The 13050-nt window shown below is 45.9% G+C and overlaps 1 long non-coding RNA gene across 4 annotated transcripts in view; it reads right to left on the bottom strand.

The window, feature by feature from the left end:
- Nucleotides 1-13050, bottom strand: part of LOC102555576 (uncharacterized) — an 82361-nt gene that overhangs the window by 18293 nt on the left and 51018 nt on the right. For 2 of the 4 annotated variants that reach the window (XR_010064886.1, XR_010064887.1), the window contains 3 exons: nt 8748-8837; nt 5538-6000; nt 4932-5391 (listed from right to left, as the gene is read on the bottom strand). The exons of 1 other annotated variant lie outside the window; for it this stretch is intronic. This is a non-coding gene — a long non-coding RNA (uncharacterized LOC102555576). Of the gene's footprint in view, nt 1-4931; nt 5392-5537; nt 6001-8747; nt 8838-13050 lie in introns of those variants that run through there. One more of the 4 variants, XR_005502440.2, reaches the window with a different exon arrangement.

Here is a 13050-nt window from a genome sequence, read left to right as displayed (position 1 = left end):
CGTCCAAACCCATGTAGACAGACAGTGAAAACCAGGTTGGCATTTGTTCTGTTAGGTGCCAGGGATGCACCCTGAGGGTTAAAAGAAGTTTCTTCCTCAAAAATGTGTGCATCATGGGGTCTGTTCCAGTTTCAACTCTGTTACAGTTCTGACAGAGCAGCTTAAGGGAGGAAAGAACTACTTCCAGGTCATCCATGAGGGAAATCAGGGCAGAAACTCAGCCAGGAACTTGAAGCAAAAACTGTGGAGGAATGCCACTTGCTGGCATGAGCTCATTCTCAGGTAGCCTTCTTATATTGTCCTCAATCACTTTCCCAGGAATGAGACCACTCACCGTGAGCTGGGCCTTCCTACATCAATGAACAGTCAAGACGAGCTTCCGTAGTTTCACCCACAGACCGATGTGGCCAGTTCCTCAATGGAGAATTTCCTACCAGCTGATTCCAAGCTATGTCAAGTTGACAATTAATGCTAAAAGGGGCAGGGTTCGAGGTTTATCTTGCAAAAAAAGGAGGGATTCATAAAGAAATGGCCTTCACTGAGTCAACTTGGAAACACTAGCATGAAAATGTCATGTTAAGGCTGCTGAAACCCACAGCTTCTTCCAGCCTTGTGCCTATTACTTGGTGCTGGCCTCACCTGTCACTGTCATGGAGACCCATAGGGGCTGGGTTTTGTTCCTGGTGGGATTCCAGACCCCAGCACAGAACCAGGAGAGAATAGGTCAGTGAGCCCCCAGGCAACGAAATCTGTAAGGTTCTCCTCCAGGACCTTCTTCCTGCCTTTGGGACCTCACTAGGAGTCTTGAGATGAAAAATGAGAAGCACTGTGTGTGTGTGTGTGTGTGTGTGTGTGTGTGTGTGTGTGTGTGTGTGTGTGTGTGTGTTTGATGTGATGATTTGACTATGCTTGACCCAAGGAGTGGCACTATTAGGAGGCGTGGCCTTATTGGAGTAGGTGTGGCCTCGTTGGAGGAAGTGTGTGACTGTGGTAGTGGGCTTCAAGGCCCTCCTTCTAGCTGCCCGAGGAGACAGTCTTCTCCTGTTTGCCTTTGGAACAAGATGCAGAACTCTCAGCTCCTCCAGCTCCTTGCTAGCTACTGCCATGCTCCTGCCTTGATGATAATGGGCTGACCCTCTGAACCTGTAAACCAGCCCCAGTTAAATGCTGTCCCTTAAAAGAGTTTCCAAGGTCAGGGTGTCTCTTCACGGCAATGACCCTTAGACATTTGAGTATGTGTGGGAATATGTGTGTGCATAGGTGCATTGGGAGCTTGAGGTTGACATCAGGGGTTTTCCTTACTTTCTACCTTATTCATTAAGGAGGGGTCTTTCATGTGAGCCTAGATAGGGGTTTGTCTAGCCAGCTAGCTTGCTTCAGGGACCCTGCCTTCTGAATGCAGGAGTTACAGGTCACCATGACATTTGTGTGGGTTCTGGGAATCCAAACCCTGGTCCTCATACCTCCACAGCAAACACTTGATCCACTCAACTGTCTCGAAGCCCCTTGTTATGGTTTGTATATGATCAGACCAGGGAAAGGCACTATTAAAAGGTGTGACCCTGTTGGAGTGGGTGTGACCTTGTTGGAGTGGGTGTGTCACTGTGGGTGTGGGCTTTAAGACCCTCATCCTAGCTGCTTGGAAGTCAGTCTTCCACTAGCAGCCTTCAGATGAAGATGTAGAACTCTCAGGTCTTCCTGCACCGTGCCTGCCTGGATACTGCCATGCTCCTGCCTTTATGATGATGGACTGAACCTCTGAACAGTAAGTCAGCCCCAGTTGAATGCTGTTCTTTATAAGACTTGCTTTGGTCATAGTTTACAGTAGTAAAACCCTAACTAAGACACCTCTGCAGTAAGCATTCTTAAGGGTGGCTATAAGGTCTCTGTGAAGTGGAACACAGTGTAGAAGGGCATGAGTCCTGTCTTACAAATAACACTAGAGAAGCCAGAAGTGTTACAGGCTTTTTCTTCAATGTAAGAAATTGACACCTGTTCACCCGGAAGGTTGGAGTGGATGTTATTTGATAACCTGGTGATCGTTTGCTGTTCTGGGGAGCCTCACCTGAATCCCCTGGACTCCTGAGCATTGTTTCTTAGTTGATAGAAGCTATCCTCAAGAGAGACCCCATATACTGTGCAAAAGAGTGCCATTATGCTTATTCCAAACCTTTAATGTGAGCGTTGCTTCTCTGTGAGGAGAGCCCATCCCCACACTTATTACAAACTCCTCCTTCTTGAGCCCTTATCCCAAACGTTGGTTCACAGTCAACAGGGCCCATTTTTGTGGAAGAGTTCACAGATGAGGGAGTTTCTGTGTAGCCATGACTTAAACTTTGTTGTGATAACTGTCAGGAGGAAAGTTTCTTCCAAAGTTTTACTGTGTTTAAATATGTAAAAAAAAAAAAAAAAAAAAAAAGCAAAGAAAAGAAAAGAGAAAAAAGAAAGAAAGAAACTGCTCAGGGTCAGACTCCAGAAGTTTGAACCAGCCTGGCTAAGTAAGTTTCATTCTTGTCGCTTCAAGGTGACTCTTCCAGGGACTTCCACAACACAGGGTGTTGGACAGAGTGGTTTCCCCCCTGGTCTGTGGCAACAGTTACAGTATATAGACCAGGAAGACCATATAGAAGACTCTGTTTATCCAGGACCGATTTCTGAAGACCAGCCAGGCTGTCTGGACAACCTCTTGGCCAGGCTTCCTAAACAGTCTCCTTGTTCCTTCATTTGTTGCCTCACCCCGTGCTCCCTTTTAGCACCCCTAAAGTCCAGCCATCATCCCTGGTTCTTGTAGGGAGCACCCAACATATTCCAGGTCGCAGAGCAGCTAGACTTGATGAGGACAGCAGAAGCCTTGCTCTGTGTGAGCCTGGTGGAGGCCCAGAGGTTCCTGTCTCACCAGGTTCATTTATTTGTCTGGGTGTCCCAGAGGTGCACCAGGCACTTGCATGATGTCATTTAGGACAAGCCCTTTACAGACAGCCACAGTGTTAAAAGCCAGAGAAGAAGCATCCTCTCCCTTCCTTTCTTCCCTCCCAACTCTTCCTTTCTGTTTTATCTGCACCAAAATCCACTCTCAAGGAAGATCTGCCATGGTTCTGTGCTAAGGAGTAACTGTCGGATTGCACTTCACCAGGGTCTTGTGTGGAACAAGAAATCAAAACAAAATGTTAACAATCCCTGTTAGCATCCCGTGGCTCAGTGTCCATTATCAGTGACCCACTGGGTTTTTTGATGTCATTTCTTCTCTACAGCCTGTCTTTTCTTAGTAACAGTTTCCTCTGCTTCTCCATCAGAATAGTCCAGCTCTGCCCAGCCTCTGCGCTGGGACTTCCGTGCCCACCCTATTGGCTGCACGGAAGAAGGCTTTGCGCTGAGCAAGTTCTTCCTGCTCATACGGTCTCATGGGGAGGCTTCCTATGTCTAATTAGGCAATTCCAAGGTTTGGAACTTAGTCTGCACCAGGGTCTTTAATTACATGTAAATTTGGTAGATTCAAGTACAAGAGTCAATCCCCAGTATCGTGCTCAGCCCCGGAAGAATGCTAGCACCGGGCAGCGGCTTCCATTTCTTCCCATCTGATTCATTTTAGGCATAGAAAGGGGACTCTATAGGTGACCCAGGAACTCAGTCATCTCAAACTTCCTGCCCTGCCCTTCCCTGGGGAGAGAGAAGGAAAGGAGCCAAGTCTAGAAAGTCTACAGCCTGCTGGGAAGCTTGCCCTCTGACCCTAGAAAAGCCAGAAAGACCGGTTTCCAGAGAGCAGTGGAGACTGGTAACTTTACCCTGAGGCCGCTTTTCCTCCAGGGGACTTCCTGCTGCCTACCGCCCTCTCGCCTCTTAAGACCCCCGCGTTCAGGTTCCGCCCTACTTCCAGGCACCTTTCTCCCTGTCTTATCTAAGGAGAGCTGCCTCTGTCGTCACGGTCGGTCCCTAGCGTCCTGTCTACCCCCCCTCCTCCCTTCCACCTTCGCCCCTCCGCCCCTCCGCCCCTGTGTCCTCCCAAGTCCCCTTCCACCTTGTCCTGCTGTACTCTGCGGGTACTCCAGGCTGCCTTGCCAAAAGCCAGTTGTCCTTCTTTGTGGCTCCAGGATCAATTTATTCCTTCAGAGAAAGAGACTTATACCTGGAAGCCATACCACCAGGGTGGGCAAATTTAACCGATTTTTTTTTTAAATAAAGAAACGTTTATTTAGGCAGTTCCACACGTTCTGTGTGCCAGTCTGATTTGCCTCAGAAGTGGAGAAAATGAAATTATTCCTTGGTCCATCTGTTCTTGTTCTGTCCAAACTCTTAACAGCTGAATGAAGCCGTTTCTTTTACCACAATAGGAATTGATTTGTACTAGGGGAGCTGACCCGAGTGAAGTCTTCACCTTTTCAAATACCGGGAGGAGAAACTGTAGCCAGGGAGTGGGACTTAAAGTTGGTTGATACCTCCCTCCTTTAGGGCAGTCAGAAGTTCAGAGGACAAAACAACAACAAAATCCAAAACAAATCAATCAAACAAACAAAACAAAACAAAAAACCCTGGGTGTGACTTCAGCCCTTAGCCATTAGGAAGATGCCTCCAATATGCAGGACTTGGTCTGGGATCAGAAGGAGGTAGACCAGCTTGGACATGATGTGTTTGAGGGGATGGTGCTCTGCTAGTAGAGGGGACCACCATTGAGAGTCGCTGGGTCACAAAAGTCCTGCTAGAATCCATGAAGTAACCCACTGACAGACCCATGACAAGATATTGGTTTTTGGAGCGGTGCAAATGGGTGCGGGGTGGAGTTCAGGAGGTGTGTCACAGTAGGCAAGTTCTGGAAAGATAGCTCCCCCTCCCCCATCCTCCATTGTCTTTCTCTTTGTTTCCTAGAGCAAGGACTGCGCGAACAACGTTTCGGTGGGTTGTTATTATTTATCATTCTACTTTTCTGAATGGGTTAGCTCATTTGAGGTACAAAATCTCAACTGGGTGTTCATGGGCTATCTGAGGTGTGTGCTGTCTCATGGGCCGGCAGATGGTGAGGGGTGGGCAGTCAATGAAACAAAACATTTTCCATCTCCAAAATGTCTATAAATCCACCCAAAGGACAGTACATAGAAAAGTGAAGCCATACACAGATGATATGTAAAGGAACGTGCCCAGCAGTGGTGGAATCGGGCACATGAGGCCGTATGTTCTGGGTTTCTTTCACCGTGTACCTTTGAGGATCAGCTGTGCTGTCGCAGGCATGTTTAAGGGACATTCGGTCGCTTCCGTTTTGTGAAGAATGCTGCCATTGTCAGGCGTCAACAAATTCCAGTAGTGTGTGTATTTTCAGTTGCCTTGGATCATTCGATGCTTGGGAGGGGAAGGGCAGGGTCATGGAATAACTCTACAGTCCAGATCTTTGATTTCTATGATCTCAGATCGTTGGATTTCTAATTCTTTTTTTTTTTTTTTTTTGGTTCTTTTTTTTTTTTTTTTTTTTTTTTTTTCGGAGCTGGGGACCGAACCCAGGGCCATGCGCTTGCTAGGCAAGCGCTCTACCACTGAGCTAAATCCCCAACCCCAGATCGTTGGATTTCTATGCAAGGCAACTGCACTTTGTCACCTTCCAATAAAGAGAACAATTCCTCAACATTTTGTCTTATTATCATCGTCCATTTTTTTCAGTGATAGTCATATTTATGTGCAGTGGTGCCTCACTAGGTTTTTTACTTGCGTCTCCCTAATGGCTAATGATCCTGAGTATCTCTTTACGAGCTCTGGAGCCTTTGAAAAGCTTGTTCCTTTGTGAATCTTCCCAAGGAGACAGTCCCAGCCCCTACGCATGCTCCCTGGAATATCCAGGCAGAGGGCAATTCGTGAAATGCAAGCTGGTCCCTCAAAGCCAAGAAGCACTGGCCAAAGCCTGCTCTGCTGTGCAACGTGAGTTTGGTGAACATTTTTAGGAAGTTATTTTTGTCAGTTTTGCTGTAAATAAGGAATCTCCACCTCCACAGCTCCCCATGGAACTTTGTCCTGAGTGATCTGAGGTAAAATAGAAAACGAGAGAAAATGAACCTCCTTAAATTATGAAACTTCTGTTGTTTCAGGGGAAGACACAAGGAACCTGAGCATGGTGGCCTAGTGTTAGAGGGACACACTACTGCCTTTTGCCTCTGATACCATTTGTCACAGCTGAGACTTGGCACCTGGGCTCTTGGTTATGCTCAGTTCTTGCAGCTTGACTGAGTACTCTGGGCTCACAGATGTGATTGCATGGTGGTAGGAGTGGGGTTGAGGGGGACACTCCACACCCAGCTTTTTTCCACCCCATATTTGAATGAGGGCTGGGCTTTGTAAGTTGATCTCCGTTGTCAACTTGATTGGATCTGGGATCAACTAAGAGACACGCCTTCAGGTGGGTTTGCAGGGATATTTCCTGGAAGGATTAACAGAAAGGGAAAGATACCCCCCACCACCACACACCACACCATACACACACACACACACACACACACACACACACACACACACACACACACACGCACATACCAACTCCTTCCTTTCAGCAGAGCAGCCCAAGATCTGAACTCAAAGCTGTTTCTTCTGCCTGCCTACCTTCACTCTCTGCTGGCAAATGCGTCTCCCCTGCTCCACCCGTCACTGACATTGGGACGCCAGAGTCTATGTTCTTTAGTCTGAAAACCCACAGCTCTTCAGGAATCCTCTAAGCCTTCAGTGCCAGATTGGAACTGCTAAGGCACCCAGCCTCATGGACAGTGAAGCTATGGGACTCTAGTATACAGATGGCCATTGTTGGACTACCCACACTGAATTATGTGAGCCAATCTGATAAATTGATAGATCCTCCCTCATGTGCGTGTGCTTTACTGGTTCTGTTCCTCTAGAGACCTTGATTAATACATAAGCCAAATACCAGACCACATACCAGAATCTCCCAAGTGTCAGCTAACCATGTCCATCTGTAGCCTCAGTCATTGCCCTAGTGCCTTCTCTGCATCGTCCTCCCTCTGGAATTTTCCAACTGGATTATCAAGGCTGGCCTCCATTGAGTTCACTATGACCTCCCTGATCCAAGCCCTTGTAGACCAGACCCTTCTCTGACCTCGTGGGTGTCTTTCCTCACCCTGTTGCACGCTACTGGTCCCTAGGGGTCTTCCTGAAGCTGATTCTTTAGATTTAGCACGCCCCTTATTCCACTGGCTACCGGCCCCACAAACCAATCATGGCCTCTCGGTTGAACTCTGTAAGAAGAAGCCTTTCAAAATGTGTCCTCAGCACAATCTAATACGTCCCCTCTTCCTCCACGGCAAGCCGTGATACAGGATTATGTTTTCAAAGGACAGATGGGGATGAAAGGGAATCATTCAGGACTTCTGCGTTTTAGAGCACAGCCTTAACTGAGCTTGTAAATGGCCGAGTTTGTATAAGTCACTGCCCGCTCAGTCTTTGTGTGGAATCAGAGATTTGAACTTCTTCACGCGTCTCAGTGCCTTTTTAATATCTCTAGTTTTCTCCTGAATTAGCACAGCTGGCCCTGCTGGTTGACTCAAGCCACCCTTTCTGACTCATTCCTTGAGCCAGAGTCACATCATGTCTTCTCATCATTGTCAACGTGAGAGAAGGGTCTCAATCTTTCCTCTGCCTAAGTGGGAGCAAGGCCCCCCCAGGATGGGGAGGAGAGATTTGGAGTCAGGCTGGGAACTTAAGTTAAGGCCCGGGTTGCTTATCTAAGGCTAATTGAAAAGCTCTATTGTTTTCTTTAATTATTAAACAATATCGATGTCAATAGAGAGACATAGATATATAGATCAAAGACTGGAATTGACAACCATGCATTCTCAAGGTCAGTTTATTTTTGACAAAATTTTTAGGGTTCCCTGTAGAAAAAGTCTTCAACAATTGAAGCTGAAGGAAGCTGGACAGCTACGGTCAACAAACCGGCAAGGCAAGCCCTCAATCCTTACCTTATACCATGGGGGAAAATAAACTCAAAACAGGTCGTGGATAAAAATGAAAAGAGCCAAAATCTAAAACTCCTAGGAGAAAATATAAGAGTATAAATTGTATTTGGCACTGCATTGTTAATTTTTTAACAGCTAAATCTTAAATTGTTAAAGAAAACCTCTTGGTGTGGGGGCATGGATGGCTCAGTTGGTGGTCTGTTTGCGGTGCAAGCATGAGGACATGAGTTCAATTCCCCCACACTCAGGTTTTAAAAAAAGAAGTCTGTGAATGGAGGCATGTGCTGACAGTCCCGGGACTTAGAAGCCTGGCACAGGTGGCTAGCCACCTTCCCCTGTCAGCCTCAGGTCCCAGGAAGACAAACTCTCTCCAAAGAATGAAGGTAAATCATGTCTGAGGAATACCACTCAAGGTTGACCTCTGGCCTCTACATGCAGGAACACGCACATGTACATGCACCAGCACAAATGCATGTACCTACCCACACATGAACCTGCACACACATAAAAACGTACACCCACACAGGAAATAACCCTTGAACTGGGCTTCTTCACAACAACAACAAAAAAAACCTTTCGGTTCTCAAAAGATACCTAGGAGAATAGAAGAGAAAGCCACAGAAATGAGAGAAAATATTTACAAAGCATCATCTATAACCAAGGGCTTGTACCCAGAAGTAATTTAAAGAAAACAAACAGCATAGTCTTTTTTAAAGCCACAAAAGATCTGAATAGACATCTCACTGAATAGACATCTCACTGGAGAATGTCTAGAGCTGGAGAACAAGCATAAGGAAGAAGACCTACCATTGTCAGTCACTAGGCAACCGCTGTAACAACCAGGACACAGGTCCACTGCAAGGATCTGGGATCTGCAGTGACTCTCATTCCCTGATGCTGGAGAAAGAAATTGGTATGAGCACTTTAAAGAGCATTTGCCACCTTTAGCAAAATTAAAAAGAAGGCCAGCTAGACGGCTCTGTAGGTGAAGGGGCCTGCGACCAGGCCTGTCAGCCTGAGATCTGTCTCCAGGCCCCACGTGGTGGAAGGACAGAATCAATTCAAGAAGTTATTTTCTTGCCTCCAAATGCATGCACGGCACCCTCTACACACACTAAACAAGAGTAATTTTAAAGGCTTAAAAGATATCTAGCCAAGTGCCTTTGTCATTCTAGGCTTGGCTATTTCCATCCCATCAAAGAAATGAAATCACTTTTTACATGGAATTGTACTCAAGCGCTCACAATCGCTTAGGTTGTATTGTCAAGAGCTGAAAACCACCCAAATGCATCCCAGCCAATGATGGATTAGCAAATTGCCATTTGGTCACACGGAAGCCATTATGGAAAGCAGGGTGGTGTGACTAAACCTCAAAAATAATTACGATGAGTAAAAGTGGAGTACATGTGTTCTGTCTTTAGTTACAGAAAATTGTACAAAGTGTAGTTAGCCTACAGTAATAGATCAGGCTGCGGTAACCACAAGGGGGCACAAAGAAATGGGGTGATTGGTAGGTTTGTTTTATTTTACTTGATTTTTGTGGCACCATGTAGCTTTGGCTGTCCTAGAACACACTATGTAGCCCAGGCTGGCCTTGAACTTACAGAGATCCATCTGCCTGCCACTGCTGGGATTAAAGGTGTGCATCGCCACATTCAGCCTGGTGTTCACATCCAGCCTGGTGTTCACATCCTGCCTGGTGTTCACATCTAGCCTGGTGTTTATTTTTTCAGTTGTGACAATATTTTGAGGTTTGTAACTATGTCAAACTTCTCAAATATAGACTTCAGTTCCGTACAACTTCTGGTGTTCCAATTATTCGTCAATTGAGCTATCAGAAAACAGGCCTTTATCTTAGCTATCCAAAGTCTGAAATTCGTTTCAAGATAATGCAGTGCAGGGTGAAGGCGGTTGTGACACAGAGAAGGACAATGTGTTATGCAGAAGCTGGGTTCCTCGGCGTGTGTTTGGAATGCTATACTTGAAAATATGTGTGTCGGTGTGACTGGGCACGGCAGTGCACACCTGATAACCTAGCACTAAGAGGGAGGCTAAGACAGGAAATTGGGCAGGGTTTGGCCAGTTTGTGCTTTGTAGCAAGTTTAAGGTCATCTGAGCTACACACACACACACACACACACACACACACACACACACACACACACACACACAAACACATGCCTCACACAAACAAAACAAAAGACCAAACCAGCAGAAAATGTGTCTTTAACCCTAAGTATCTGGCACCCACAACCGCTCTGTTTCTTCCTTTGGAGATAAGGTGAGAGGCCTGGTTACCTTGTACATCTTCGAAGCTTTGATTTAGTTCTATAAAAATGCTTTCAGGAGTTAGAGACCACATTGGTTAAAGTTGATGTGCGGCAGAGTCAGTTAATAATTTATCAATGCAAGTCTTCTGGAAGGCTAGATTTTTCTCTAAGAAGGGACTCGTGTGGCAGGGGCCGAGAAGGAGCCCTTCATTGGGAGAGCGGGAGAGCGGGAGATGGGCCCTGGGGCTGCCCTGGGGCCATGCTTTGTAGATCTGGCAAAGCATGTGTGCATCAAAGGAGCAGAATAATTGTGACATGTGAGCAGGGAGTTAAAGGTGGACCCCAAAGTCCTCCTCAGCACACAGTGCCCGCTGTATCCCATCCCCACCCCTGAGGCAACAAGACTACCTCCAGCTGGCAGAAAATTCCACGACTTCTCAGGACCTGGAGCCAGTCTCTCTAATGAGGGCCCATACATCAGCTTGTTGAGTGTCTGTGGAATTCTCCCACATTAGATCCTCAGAGAAATTTACTCCCTGTTCATAACTAACACCTTGCAGGTTTAGTTGGGCATCCATGAGTTTAGGAGGGCTACGGCAAATACATGGTGAAAGTGGTCAAGGAGGGCAGTCGGGAAAGGCGGTAGCATCTGACCGACTCATTAAACCTACCCTTTTTCACAGACCCTCTTGTTGGGAGTGTTTTGGTGTGTTCCTTCCTGGGGTCAAGTTTTAGTTTTATATATGGCATGTTGGGAAAGAGAGGAAACCCAGCGGCATTTGCAAAAATGGTGTGGTACAGATCTTGAAAAATCCTCTTTTCTACAAAAATGATGAGAAAAGTATCAAAAATAACTAGTTTCAACCTTTCCAGAACTCTAGATATTGGCCAAAGCCTTCCATCCATTCAACAATAATTTTCTTGATAGAATGTCAGAATTTCACTAAGAAGAGTTCTCTCTCTCTCTCTCTCTCTCTCTCTCTCTCTCTCTCTCTCTCGTTCTGTCTGAGCCTTGCAAAGTCAAAAGCCCCCAAGAGAAACTAGGCCTGACATCTCTCCGAAAGCCCCACTTGCAAGTCTGTCTTTATTTAATCTAACAAAATTTCCTCAGGGCTAAAAGCTGTTTCCTGTAGGGCATTTGTTAAAAACACTCAGTGGGAATTGTTGGATGTCATAGATGGTGGAGCGGAGGATGACGGTTGGAGCGATAATAAACTAAGCGTACGCTTAACCTAAAGGCTAGCAGGCAGGATCTAAAGGCCGTGAAGCCCGGAGAACTCTGGCATAATAGTCTGGGGAATATAGAAATCTGTGAGCACAAGGAAGAAAAACCCTGGGTATAAATGGAGAGAGCTGTGCATGTGCAAACAAGACCCCAGTGTGCATGCGCAAACAAGACCCCAGAGCTCCCCGCATGCCCCAGTTTAGACAGCAACTCAGCAAACCAGTTCATCTGTTCTAGAACCCTAAGAAAATCTCTATCTAATTATTAGATGGCCACTAAATTGACTCAAGTGGGATTCAGTGGGAGCTTTAATCAGAGGGGCTGGGCCAGGAGGTCGAAGAAGCTGAGAAGTTTCTCAATTAGCCTGTTATAAGTTGGAGAAGTGGGGCAAAGCGGCAACTCCAAATCCAAAGGCCTCAGAGCACACTACTCAGTCCAAGACTAAATGCCAGGGAATGGGAGAGGCAACCAGTGCAAGTCCCAGAGTCCAAAGGCCTGAGCTCCAGAGAACAAAGAGGGACACCTTCGGTTCTGTCTGGTTCCTTTGCTAGTTGAATGGTGCGCTTTCCCACAGGGACAGAAGATGACTCTTAGTCGCGGCTCACTGATACAATGTCAGTCTTTTCTGTAGACAGCCTCACAGACATATTCGGAAATAGTGCCTGGCCAGATATGTAGATATCCTTTAATTTGGCCAGTTGACATCTAATATTAACTACTACAGATATTAATTGAAATTCTTCAAGGAAACTGCTATGATAGTAATTTGAAAAGTAACAAAATGAACAGTAAGCTTTCAAAATGGTATACTAAAAATGACTATTTAATACAAAACATGCAACAAGGGAGTAAAAGAAGAAAAAAAAACAGACATAAAAAAATGTCAAAATAGCAGCTGTAAATCCTATCCTGTGAATAGACATTAGATTTAAATGTCTTAAAATTTCAATTAAAAGAGTCAAAACGAAAGAATATATGAAAACTATGATAGCATCCACAAGAGGCACACCGTGGTTTGGCAATTAGGTTGAAAGTAAAGTAGAAAATGTCAGATTTATGATGGAAACAATTAAAAAAAGAAGTAAGTGGCTACATTAATATTAGACAAAATGGACAGCAAGACAAAAGCGTTATCAGAGACAAAAACAGGAACAGTTTAGAACAAGAACCAACATGGGTCAGTCCACCAAGAAGCTAAACTAACTATGAAACTGTGCACCTCACCCAGAGCCCCAAAACACTAAGGAGAAAGCCACCAGAAACAGAAATCAATCATTCAAAACCAGAAACTAGAGGCTGTGGTACCCCAGTTTTGGACAACAGACAGATTGCATGCAGAACATCGGCAAAATGGAATACTCAGACAACACATTCAACCAAGTGGCCTAGAAGTCACCCCGAGAAAGATGCACTCCAGAGCAAAGCCACGTTTGCACAAGAGGCTCCAGGATAGGCATATGTGAGGCCATGAAAATGGTCCCAAGGAGCTCAGAGGGGACTGACTTCATCGGCCACAGTGGTGTAGTGAAGAAATCACGTAGAATGCAAACATAGACTTTCCCGGGATTAAAAGGTAAAAGCACTCGGGATGATCAGGCAGGAAAGTTTGAATGGC

Source organism: Rattus norvegicus, chromosome 3 (genome assembly GCF_036323735.1).
Source record: "Rattus norvegicus strain BN/NHsdMcwi chromosome 3, GRCr8, whole genome shotgun sequence".
In the NCBI taxonomy this organism is placed as follows: domain Eukaryota; kingdom Metazoa; phylum Chordata; class Mammalia; order Rodentia; family Muridae; genus Rattus; species Rattus norvegicus.
Note: the sequence above shows the minus strand (reverse complement) of the source record. Positions and strands in the feature narration are given on the sequence as shown.